A 13,881-nucleotide genomic window follows, 5' to 3' on the forward strand; every position below is an offset into this window, starting at 1 on the left:
TGATTTATTTTAAAAACAAATAGATGGTTATATCATATAAAATAATAATATAATATAGTAAATATTTAATTTAAATTTTAAATATATTAAATGTGAATATAAATAATAAAAAAATATATTTATTCAAGTTTAAAATAGTATAAACAATTTATCTATGATCATATCTATATTTTTAAAAAATAAATAAATCAAAAAAATGTAAAATGTTACTAAAATAATATTTTTATTAAAGTCCAAAGTTTTTTTTTTAAAAAATTGAAAATCTAAATAATCATATATGTAACAAAATAATTGAAAGTTTAAATATAAGAAATTTTTTTTGAAAAATAAAATAAAAAACTTAAATTTTAAAAAATATAAAAATGGGAGAATCAATTGGACTAGTCTTGAATCGATGAACCGATTTTGTTACCCGTTCTTACCTGTTTCACCTTAAAAATAGTTTATAGAATTCATCCGGACTTGACCTATGATCGATTTCTGGTCAAACCGATCGATCCAGTCGAACCTGTCCTAATTTAAAAACATTGGTTGGACTTTCAAGCCCCCTTGTAGCGATTGTTTCTGTTGCTGATTTTCTTTAAACCTGGTATATATTGATAAATAATTAAATATTCGTCATTTCGATAACTTTCCAAAAAATATGGTGTTGTGTACTTGTGTTTTTACGCTGTCCGACTTTTGATCATTATGCTTTCAGAAATTCCTAAAGATTTTCTATTATTATCTACTATGAATAAACTACGTTATAAGATTTCGAAGATACCATAATCAGCATTTATACAAATTAAATTTATTCACAATTAAATAATATTTGCTAAATAAAATCTTAAGTTGTGCGATAGACTTAGATGATTTCTTCAATTTGTTTGACGCTTGTATGAATAAAATTCAAATGGATTTAAAATTTACTTCATATTAAACTATGCAATTTCAGTGATAATTGTGTTGAATTTCAAATCTCTCAAATCATATCCCAAATCCATCAATTCATAAATTTATTAGAAAATAATGTTAAACATATATATTTGTACTCAAAAATATTTCATAACACATTTATATAAATTATTCCCCAAAACATCAAAATTTAAACCAAACTTACGCATTGAATTTCCAATTTCTATTGTTATCATTGCATGCGTATCGCTAAATCAAACTGAATTGATTTGAGATCCATTTTTCTGAGACCCTTTCATCAAATACAAATACGTCAATCCAAAATCATATACCACCTAGTAGAAATGTTTCATTCATCCCAACGTCAAACATGAGAGAAAGACATCACTTTTTTATTAGGATGCAACAAGCTTTTTCATGCTATCATACATATATAATAGCAAAGCGCCTCGATGCCTAGACATAAGGTAAAACTTCATCCATTCGGATTGTCCTATGGTTAGCAGCTGAACTTGATATAGAGGTAGAACAAATGGATGTCAAGAATAAAGAAGAGTTTGTACGGTCTCAAGAAAGTACAAAGACAGTGGTACAAGAAGTTTGAGTCTGTTATAACTCAATAGGGATTCAAGAAAACCACTGCAGACCATTGTGCATTGGTAAAAAATACCTCTGATGATGATTTGACGGTGCTTCTGCTCTATGTAAATGACATGTTGATTGTTGGCAAAGATGCTTTTGAAATCAAAAGCCTTAAGAAGCAACTAAACAAGATTTTTTCTATGAAATACTTGGAGCCAACAAAAAAAATTATTGGCATGAAAATTCATCGAGACAAGTATGCCAAGAAGACCTGGTTGTTGCGGGAGAAGTATACTGGGAAGGTACTTCAGAGATTCGTTTAGTGAGTAGATTCCAATCAAAATCGGGAAAGGAATATTGGGTTGCAGTAAAATAGATATTCATATATACATCATTAATCTTTTGACCCGGGACAATGTGGATGCTCTACGTACTAGCATGCACTTTGATCTGTTTACTGACTTGATCAAGATTCATCAGGTGGCGAGGTTGAGTGTAGTTTCGAAACACAAGATTCAGTGCATTGTAGTCGGAGATTCACTGCTCACCTACGGGTGAAGATATACTCTGTGATATGAAGAGTTAATAGTATAAAGAATCTCTGGCCAGAGTAAGTCATGTGCGTTTTGAGAATGTGTTTCCTGAGTTGCAAATATCATGTCATTATTATTACTCAAAGACAGATCACGTCGATATCGAATTCATTTGTAACTCTCGATATATCGATGATTGCAGATTCTATTAAGATATATGTGTTGAAGAGACTGTACTGTATGCTAACCATAACTTAAGATTCTTGCAGACACTATCAGTAATATTTAAGGGATCATGTGGCGATTATACTAGACGCCCTTATCATGATCAGATGAGTGCAATCAGACTTTAGTTCTGACGTTCTTGATCAAGGGGTTGATGAAAAGAATTGAATTAATTAGGGTAAGCCCGAATAAAAACAAATGTTGTTCTCAATCACATGAATTTGTGAACTTATGACTAGTTGTATCTCTGAATCATTGAGAGTCGCACAATTATTGGATTCTGTGTTCCTGTTGAGATAGTCAAATTCAAAGAGTTGAATTTGACGACTATAGTTTGATGGAGATCAAACAAGGAGTTTATAAATGGATTCCATTATTGGAAGTCGTGGAAGTTAGTTTAAATGTTAATTAAATGAGGAGAATGAATATATATATATATATATATATATATATATATATATATATATATTTATATATATATATTTATATATATATATATATATATATATAAGCAGAGTTTTTACCAAAAATAGTAATTTCTCGTCAAAATGTCATTTCTAAAAAGAGAAATATATATCATTAATATTGACATATATGTACTGTAACTTCTACTCGTTTTAAAAGTGCAGAATTTTTTTTAAAAATAAAAGCTCGCATTTTCGAAATAACATTTAAACGTTTCGCATGCATGCGATCTACAGAAAATATAACATTTAAAAATAATCTCAAATATTTGACAGTAAAATTGTGCAGTTTAAAATAGCCATAAACAAATAAAAATCTTAAAATCATCAACGTGTAAAAATGTTTATCTCCTCTCAATCTCATAAATCATAATGCGGAAAAACGTGTGGTCCTCGGGTCATGTCCCCGCACCAGGTCTGCCTACTCAGAGTTCGGCACCTCCAGTCTCCTCATCATGAAGCTCACCTGCATCACACACGTCTAGTGAGTCTAAAGACTCAGCACACCTGTATCAGGAATAACAAGTACATATACAGGCACACGACAGTGAAAAATATCATACTCAATATATCTTTCATGAACTTAAAAACATGTACATAACGTGTCGTATAAAATCATGTCATGTCAAAGCATGTCATCTCATATCATCATATACGTAAACATATCTTTCATGTACTTTAAAAGCATGAACTTCAACATCGGGTGTAAAATCATGTCGTGTCAAAGCATGTCATCTCATATCATCGTATACGTAAACATTTTCTTTTTTATTGGATTCAGTTCATTAGCTGTGACTTTCGTATCATCATGTCATCATGTCAGTCGATGGATCCATCTACGTGTTACCACAGTACTGGTCGGCGGAGACACCAGCGACACTCTCACCCTTCAACTGGGCCTTGGCCTATCATATCATCATATCATGTCAATGGAATTACGATCGTCGGGCTTCCTCTGGGGCCTTCTCCCGTAAACGGGCTCCCTCTGGGGCCTTTTCCCTCACGATATCTCCAATCATATCATCATGTCATCGTGTTAGTCACAACTAAATCGCTTCCTTCAAAACGTGTCATCATATTCATCACTTAATAAACTCATGCATATACGTAATTTTTTTCTTTAAACCAAGCATGCACCGTATTTATCATAATTGCGTAAAAATCGTAAACATGATGCATAAACATTTAAAAACATGATAGAAATGTGCTCAGGGCACTGCCAGGACCAAAATCTCACCTCGGGTGCAAAATGACCATTTTGCCCCTGGAAACCCAAAAATTATCGTTTTGCCCCTAGACGTAAAATTTCATTTTTTTGACATTTTCTTAATTTCATTGACTCTAACATATCTCAAATAATTATTTAAGCCTACACGAATTTTCCCATATTTTTATTTGGCTTAAATCGATGATTTTTAAATTAATCTTTAACTATAACATATTAATGCGTTTTAATCCCGAATTAAACCAAACAACAGCATAAAATTCCCAATTTAAAAAATTATACTTTTAATAATTATTTGAGCTTAAATATAATTTCCCATAATTTTATTAAGCTTAAATCTAGGCGTTTCAATTAATCCTTTAATTAACGTTTCGTGCGGTGACTAAATCCCGGATAAATCCAAAACTCATTATTTTGATCCGAAGCTTACCAAACTCCTTAAAATATCCCAAAACATATTTAAAAGCATCCCTTGATGTAAACTCGAGCCCATTTCATAACTTAACCGAATTGTTTTAAAACTTGTACCGGGGTCTCGGTTTTAACCCGAATAGACTCGAAACTTAACCAAAATTTCCCCAAATTTTTACCACACTTAATGAACATCTAAAAGGTCCTTAAGATCTCGAATCCAGCCCTTAGAAACTCGAATAATGCCCTGAACGGTTGCTGGAAAATTCCAGCAAGCTACCCATCCTGACCCTAGTGCACCAAATTCACGTTTTACCATTCCTAGACCGAACCATCAAGGACCAGTCATGACTCGACCCTGCCTAGGCCTCCCTAGGACCCTACTGGACTTACTTAACACTAGCCTACAGCACCGAGTCAGCTGCACCAAGCCTACAACCTCTAGCCCCGAGATCGCACCACCCGCGACCCATGCTTAGTCCCCTCAGCGCTCGCTCTACTACATGGATGGGTACAACGGTGATTGAGCCTCATCGAGCCATGACTCAGACCCAACAGGGTCTGGTCAAGGCCTTGTTGCAACTCTTGCACCGTCGACACCACCCTATGCACGATCCAAAACCCAAACGAGTACCTAGACACGCACACGCCTTGGCTTTTCATCCTACAGCAAGCTGCCGTAAACCCCAACCCCAGAACATCACCTCATCACCTTTCTCAGCCCCTATACGACCAGCACTCGCAGCCCTTTGCATCCAAAACCAGAAAAAAAAAACGTGAGTTCAAAAATCAAAGAATGCATGGTAAGAAACAAAACCAAAAATCCTTTCTTGCTCCCTGATGGATCGAGAGTTTCCTACACGATATGCACACTTAACAGCAATATATAACATGTGTGATACAGAAAAAAATAAATACAATGCGTGCCTTAGATGTATTAGCGTGAGAAGGATGAAGAGAGGAGCGCCGGAGGAACTTCTTTATTGCAAAACAAGCAAAACCGTGGCCTTCAAATAGGAATGATGAAACTGATAGACAATTGCAGCTGGAGGATAATCTCTAATGAAAGGGGTGTCGGTTGGTGGGGAGGGTAATTGTGTAGGGTAGGTTTAATTAGTTATTAATTAATTACCTAATGGTCCCTAATTGGTTTAATTAAAAGCTTAAAAGAGTTTTAAATCCAACGAGCTTAAAAGTTGACTCATTAAATCCAAACACACTCCCGAAAAATATTCGTGTTGGCAAGATTTTAAAAATATTAACCGAACCCCCAGAAAGTCCCCTGATTTGATAAAATTCGCGTACCGTTAAAAATAAAAATATTTCTGGGAAAAATACCCAATAAATCCTAATTCTTGAAAAATACCTTTAAAACATTTTATATTAATTAATAAAAATTAATCTTGTAATAAAAATAATTTTCTTGAAAATTCACCGGTCTTCGTTTCTCGTTTGAGCGCGAAATGAAACTTCAAAATTTTAATGCATGAACCTTTACAATTTCATGAATTAAATTCTATTATGCATAAAATGCATAAAAATAATTAAACACATAATTTAAAATAAAATCCTAGATTGCATGCATTCAGGTTACGAGAATTAAATTTCTGGACCTTACAATTCTCCCCCACTTAAATAAAATTTCGTCCTTGAAATTAAAATATACCGAATAACTCCGGATAGCGACTCCTCATCTCGATCTCGGTTTCCCACGTAGCCTCCTTCTCTGAATGATTCAGCCATTTGACTTTTACCATCTGAATCACCTTGTTCTCAAGTCTCTTTTCTTGTCTGTCCAAAATCTGAGTGGGTTTCTCCTCGAATGATAGATGCGGTGTCAGCTGAAGTGGTTCATAATTAAGCACATGTGAAGGATTCGACATGTATTTCCGCCGCATAGAGACGTGGAACACGTTATGAACTCCCTCCAGATTCGGCCGTAAGGAAACTCTATACGCAATGTCCCCACTCTCTCTAGGATTTCGAATGGTCCGATGAATCTAGGGCTGAGCTTGCCCTTCTTCCCGAACCTCATCACACCCTTCATTGGTGCTACCATCAAGAACACATAATCCCCTACTGCGAACTCAAGATCTCACCGTCTCTGATCAGCATAACTATTCTGACGGCTCTGTGCAGTCTTCATCCTGTCCTGAATCCTGGCCACTAGATCTGCTGTCTGTCTGATAATATCTGGCCCCAACTCGGCTCGCTCTCCTACCTCATCCCAATACACTGGAGACCTAAATTCCTCCCGTATAGAGCCTCGTATGGAGCCATACCTATCGATTCCTGATAACTGTTGTTGTATGTGAACTCCACAAGAGGTAACTTCGACTCCCAGCTGCTCTGGAAATCGATCATGCAAGCTCGGAGTAGGTCCTCCAGAATCTGAATCACTCTCTCTGATTGACCGTCTGTTTGAGGATGAAAAGCAGTACTAAACAGTAGCTTCGTACCCAACGCCTGATGGAGACTCCTCCAAAATGCAGATGTGAACCTCGGATCCTGTTCTGACACGATGGACACTGGAATCCCATGCAGCCTGAATATCTCTCTGATGTACAACTCTGCGTACTGAGTCATGGTGAATGTCTTCCTGATAGGTAAGAAATGGGCTGATTTAGTGAGCCAATCAACTATCATCCAGATGGCATTGAATCCCCCAGTAGTCCTCGGAAGCCCCGTCACAAAGTCAATAGTAATGTTCTCCCATTTCCACTCGGGAATAGGGAGTGGTCTCAGCTTTCCTGCAGGTCTCTGATGCTCTGCTTTGACCTGCTGACAAGTCAAACACTCGGAGACGAATCGCAGAATATCTCGTTTCATGCCCGGCCATCAATACAGAGTCTGTAGATCCTTATACATCTTGGTACTCCCTGGATGGAGTACGGGGTGCTGTGGGCCTCGCTCAAAATATCTGTTCGAAGAGAATCACTGTCAGGAACCCAGAGGCGGTCCCTATATCTGACTATGCCATCCACAACTGTATACAGTCTCTGACCCTTAGCCTCGTCCCTCTGTCTCCACTTTTGTAACTGCTCGTCAGAAATCTGCCCTGTCCGGATTCTGTCTCTCATAGTCGGCTGTACAGTCAGAGTAGCAAGATTCGGGGCCTCTTCCCCGGCATAAACTGCAAGCTCAAATATCTGAATCTCAGCCTGTAGCGGTCTCTGTACTGACAAATGGGTAATCACAGCGTGTTTTCTGCTCAGAGCGTCTGCAACCACATTAGCCTTACCTGTATGGTAGCTAATGTCACAATCATAATCCTTCACCAGCTCAAGCCATCTCCTCTGTCGCATATTCAGCTCCTTCTGTGTGAAGAAGTACTTCAGACTCTTATGATCTGTAAAAATCCTGCACTTCTCTCCATACATATAGTGTCTCCAGATCTTCAGGGCGAATACTACTGATGCCAGCTCGAGGTCATGAGTCGGGTAGTTCTGCTCATGAACCTTCAGCTGTCTGGAAGTGTAGGCTATCATTCTGTCCTGCTGCATCAGAACTGCGCCCAAACCAAGCTTAGATTCATATGTATAGACCACAAACTCTCCCTGCCCTGATGGCATAGCTAGAACTGGCGATGTGGTCAAGGCCTGCTTCAGTCTGTCAAAACCCTCCTGACACTCGGATCCCCAGATAAATTTGACATTCTTCATCGTCAAGGCGGTCAAATGTACTGCAATCGAAGAGAAGCCCTGGATGAACTTCCTGTAATAACCTGCCAATCCCAAGAAACTGCGGATCTCTGTCACGCTCTTCGGAACTGGCCAATCCTTGACTACCTCTACTTTACTGGGGTCGACCTATATGCCACCCTGAGATATAATGTGGCCCAAAAATGCCACCCTGTCAAGCCAGAACTCACACTTGCTGAACTTGGCATAAAGTCGTCTATCCCATAGAGTCTGAAATACTGTCCTCAGATGATGAATGTGATCCTACCTGCTCTTCGAATAGATCAGTATATCGTCAATGAAGACTATAACGAACTGATCCAAGAATGGCTGGAACACGCGATTCATGAGATCCATGAAGATCGCTGGCGTGTTCGTCAAACCGAAAGGCATTACCAAAAACTCATAGTGCCCATATCGCGTCCGAAAAGCTGTCTTATGCACATCTGAATCTCTTACCTTCAGCTGATGGTATCCAGATCGAAGGTATATCTTGGAGAACATTGAGGCTCCCTGAAGCTGATCAAATAAGTCATCAATCCTCGGCAGCGGATATTTATTCTTAATTGTGACTCTATTCAGCTCTCGGCAGTCAATACACAGACGCATGTTGCCATCCTTCTTCTTAACAAATAGCACTGGAGCGCCCCAAGGAGAAAAACTAGGGCGAATGAAACCCTTATCCAGAAGATCCTGAATCTGATCCTTGAGCTCTTTCATCTCTGCAGGCGCTAATCAATAGGGTGCTTTAGATATCGACACTGTCCCTGGTATAAGCTCAATAGAGAAATCCACCTCTCTATCTGGTGGGATACCTGAAACATCTTCAGGGAACACACTAAAGAACTCCCTGACAACATCCACCTCCTCCAGCCTCCGACTGACTGGCTCTGTCACTGATAAAATGCTGGCTAAGAATGCCTGACAGCCTCTCTTTATAAGCTTCCTCGCACACAAGTAGGAAATGACGTGCGGCATCTGCTGATGTCTAGCTGCCTCAAAAACAAACGGCTTCCCACTGGGTGGTCTGACAAAAACTGACTTCTGTCGAAAACCTATGACTGCACCGTGAGAAGGGAGCCAGTCCATACCAAATATGATGTCGAACTCCGGTAGTGGTAGCACTATCAAATTTACGTGCACCGCATACTTCTGTATCCGGAGCTCCAGTTTCTTCACTAACTGGGAGGTGAACATTTGATCCCTGGATGTGATTGATACTCTGAATCCTAAATCCACTGCTACTGGTATGATTCCTAGTCGTTTTACGAAAGATTCAGATATAAACGAATGTGTAGCCCCCGAATCTATCAATGCATGCGTGGCTACACCTGCAATATATATCCTCCCTGCGACAAAACATACCATCAAATCTAATAGAGTTGAACTTAAGAAACTTCTTATCGACAATTAACCCCAAAATCCTCGAACAATCACTGAATTAACCCAAGAATAAATTCTCAAAAGTTCGAAATTCAACCTCAGAAAATCGAAAATTGAAAATTAACCCCTTAAAGTTTCAAAAATTGCACCCAGATCCTTCAAATTCTCGAAAATGGCAACACGACCCTGACCTTATTTTCGAATTTAACCCAAAAATTTCTAAAATTTTAACAATAAATCCTCTAAAATACAGAAGTTTCGAACATAGCCTCTATTAGGTAGAACATGCATCCTAATTCTTTCTATGTTATCAATCCCAATAAGTAAATCATCAAGCAAACATTAAATCCAAGCAATCATGCGAAAAATTAAAATCTTAAACAATATGGTTACCAATAACCAGTGTCGAGTCTGGCGCTTCCTCGGCCTCCTCGACATGCATCACATAAGCCCGGCCAGTAGTGGGGCCCTTGTTTCTAGGGCAATCTACTGCTTTATGGCCCTCTTGTCTGCGCACGAAGCATTTGAAGGTTCCCCACATGCACTTACCAAAATGAAACTTACCGCACTGTGGGCAAGGCTTCCCGTCATCTGGTTTAGGCGCCCCTGGCGCCTGAGGAAGTCTCTGCTGCTGCTGCTGTTGTGGCCTCCTAATCTACATTTGGGGCTTCTGTTGCCCCTGCTGTCTCGGCGCTCAAATAAACAGTTTCTTCAGTGGCTGGAAATTGGACTGAGGTTGGTGCCGCTTTCGCTGCAGCTCCAAATCTATGTCTCGGAGTGCCTGTTTCGCCTGGAAGACACAAGAAGTGGCCTCATCATAACTCGCAGGCCTAATCAGCATCACATCCCGGCGACGGGTAGGTTTCAGTCCATCCATGAAATGCCGCAGCTTCTGTCCGGCATCCCTGGCAATAAGTGGGACGAAGTGACATCCTCGATCAAACTTGCGGATAAATTCCGCCACCGATGAGTCCCCCTAGCGGAGACTCATAAACTCTCTCTTCAAGCGGCCCCTGACGTCGGCTGGAAAGTACTTCCAGTAAAATAGTTCCTTGAATCTGTCCCAGGTAAGGATAGCCACGTCCACCGCATGAGCGGCTCCCTCCCACCACAGAGATGCATCATCTCTCAACATATAGATGGCACACCTAACCTGGTCTCCATCCCCCATCTGCAGATACTCAAAATGTAGCTCCATAGTTCGGATCTATCCCTCGCCAATGAACGGATCAGTAGTACCCCCGAACTCCTTTGGGTTGAGCCTACGGAACTGCTAAAAAATATCAGTCTGTTGGCGATGCGCCTGCTGGGCCTGCTCCATGAGCCTCGCTATCCCCTCAAGTACTCGGGTAGCGGGGTCTCCTTGTGATGGTGGTGGTGGTGGTCCTCTGCCTCCTCCAGGAATCTCATCATGCCTATCATTATTGGGATCACGTCTGGGAGGCATATCTGGAAACAGTCCAATTTATAAACGTAACCCATCACACAATTAATCTATTTTTTTTAATAAAAAAACAGGAAATCCTTAAATAACAAATGCAGTTAAACACATACCGTAGATCGTCATAAAGCGTAAATCATGTTAACATGCAGGTGATAAGAGTAAATCATTTAAAAGATTTAAATCATAAAAGCTTACAGACTTGAGGCTTCAAAACTGAGCGGCAGAAGCTGGCGGTGTTACAACCCTATACAGGACCCTTGCTCTGATACAAACTGTAACTTCTACTCGTTTTAAAAGTGCATAATTTTTTTTAAATAAAATCTCGCATTTTCTAAATAACTTTTAAACGTTTCGCATGCATGCGATCTACATAAAATATAACATTTAAAAATGATCTTAAATGTTTGACAGTAAAATTGTGCAGTTTAAAATAGCCATAAACAAATAAAAATCTTAAAATCATCAACGTGTAAATATGTTTATCTCCTATCAATCTCATAAATCATAATGCGGAAAAACGTGTGGTCATCAGGTCGTGTCACCGCACCAGGTCTGCCTACTCAGAGTTCGGCACCTCCAGTCTCCTCATCATGAAGCTCACCTGCATCACACACGCCTGGTGAGTCTAAAGACTCAGCACACCTGTATAAGGAATAACAAGTACATATACAGGCACACAACAGTGAAAAATATCATACTCAACATATTTTTCATGAACTTAAAAACATGAACATAAACATGTCGTATAAAATCATGTCATGTCAAAGCATGTCATATCATATCATCATATACGTAAACATATCTTTCATGTACTTTAAAAGCATGAACATCAACATCTGGTGTAAAATCATGTCGTGTCAAAGCATGTCATCTCATATCTTCGTATACGTAAACATTTTCTTTTTTATTGGATTCAGTTCATTAGCTGTGACTTTCGTATCATCATGTCATCATGTCAGTCGATGGATCCATCTACGTGTTACCACAGTACTGGGCGGCGGGGACACCAGCGACACTCTCACCCTTCAACTGGGCCTTGGGCTATCATATCATCATATCATGTCAATGGAATTACGGTCGTCGGACTCTCTCTGGGGCCTTCTCCCGTAAACGGGCTCCCTCTGGGGCCTTTTCCCTCACGATATCTCCAATCATATCATCATGTCATCGTGTTAGTCACAATTAAATCACTTCCTTTAAAACGTGTCATCATATTCATCACTTAATAAAATCATGCATATACATAATTTTTTTCCTTTAAACCAATCATGCACCGTATTTATCATAATTGCGTAAAAATCGTAAACATGATGCATAAACATTTAAAAACATGATAGAAATGTGCTCAGGGCGCTGCCAGGACCAAAATCTCACCTCGGGTGCAAAATGACTATTTTGCCCCTGGAAACCCAAAAATTATCGTTTTGCCCCTAAACGTAAAATTTCACTTTTTTGACACTTTCTTAATTACATTGACTCTAACATATCTCAAATAATTATTTAAGCCTACACGAATTTTCCAATATTTTTATTTGGCTTAAATCGATGATTTTTAAATTAATCTTTAACTATAACATATTAATGCGTTTTAATCCCGAATTAAACCAAACCACAACATAAAATTCGCAATTTAAAAAATTATACTTTTAATAATTATTTGAGCTTAAATATAATTTCTCATAATTTTATTAAGCTTAAATCTAGGCGTTTCAATTAATCATTTAATTAACGTTTCGTGCGGTGACTAAATCTCGGATAAATCCAAAACTCATTATTTTTATCCGAAGCTTACCAAACTCCTTAAAATATCCCAAAACATATTTAAAAGCATCCCTAGATGTAAACTCGAGCCCATTCATAACTTAACCGAATTGTTTTAAAACTTGTACCGGGGTCTCGGTTTTAACCCGAATCGACTCGAAACTTAACCAAAATTTCCCCAAATTTTTACCACACTTAATGAACATCTAAAAGGTCCTTAAGATCTCGAATCCAGCCCTTAGAAACTCGAATAATGCCCTGAACGGTTGCTGGAAAATTCCAGCAAGCTACCCATCCTGACCCTAGTGCACCAAATTCACGTTTTACCATTCCTAGACCGAACCATCAAGGACCATTCATGACTCGACCCTTCCTAGGCCTCCATAGGACCCTACTGCACTTACTTAACACTAGCCTACAGCCCCAAGTCAGCTGCACCAAGCCTACAACCACTAGCCCCGAGATCGCACCACCCGCGACCCATGCTTAGTCCCCTCAGCGCTCGCTCTACTACATGGGTGGGTACAGCGGTGATTGAGACTCATCGAGACATGACTCAGACCCACCAGGGTCTGGTCAAGGCCTTGTTGCAACTCTTGCACCGTCGGCACCACCCTATGCACGATCCAAAACCCAAACGAGTACCTAGACATGCACACGCCTTGGCTCTTCATCCTACAGCAAGCTGCCGTAAACCCCAACCCCAGAACATCACCTCATCACCTTTCTCAGCCCCTATACGACCAGCACTCGCAGCCCTTTGCATCCAAAACCAGAACAAAAAAACGTGAGTTCAAAAATCAAAGAATGCATGGTAAGAAACAAAACCGAAAATCCTTTCTTGCTCCCTGATGGATCGAGAGTTTCCTACACGATATGCACACTTAACAGCAATATATAACATGTGTGATACAGAAAAAAATAAATACAATGCATGCCTTAGATGTATTAGCGTGAGAAGGATGAAGAGAGGAGCGCCGGAGGAACTTCTTTAATGCAAAACAAGCAAAACCGTGGCCTTCAAATAGGAATGATGAAACTGATAGACAATTGCTGCTGGAGGATAATCTCTAATGAAAGGGGTGTCGGTTGGTGGGGAGGGTAATTGTGTAGGGTAGGTTTAATTAGTTATTAATTAATTACCTAATGGTCCCTAAATGGTTTAATTAAAAGCTTAAAAGAGTTTTAAATCCAACGAGCTTAAAAGTTGGCTCATTAAATCCAAGCACACTCCCGAAAAATATTTCGTGTTGGAAAGATTTTAAAAATATTAACC

General features: G+C 39.2%; 1 long non-coding RNA gene across 1 annotated transcript; it reads right to left on the reverse strand.

Annotated features, from left to right (window-relative positions):
* Positions 1–2,883: 2,883 nt before the first annotated feature.
* LOC140838862 (uncharacterized) lies at positions 2,884–13,360 on the reverse strand. Its single transcript, XR_012119669.1, has 2 exons — positions 11,387–13,360; positions 2,884–3,167 (listed from the first exon to the last, which is right to left on the reverse strand). It is a non-coding gene; the product is annotated as an uncharacterized lncRNA (long non-coding RNA).
* Positions 13,361–13,881: the final 521 nt, after the last annotated feature.

Source organism: Primulina eburnea, chromosome 8 (genome assembly GCF_022965805.1).
Source record: "Primulina eburnea isolate SZY01 chromosome 8, ASM2296580v1, whole genome shotgun sequence".
Taxonomy (NCBI): Eukaryota; Viridiplantae; Streptophyta; class Magnoliopsida; order Lamiales; family Gesneriaceae; genus Primulina; species Primulina eburnea.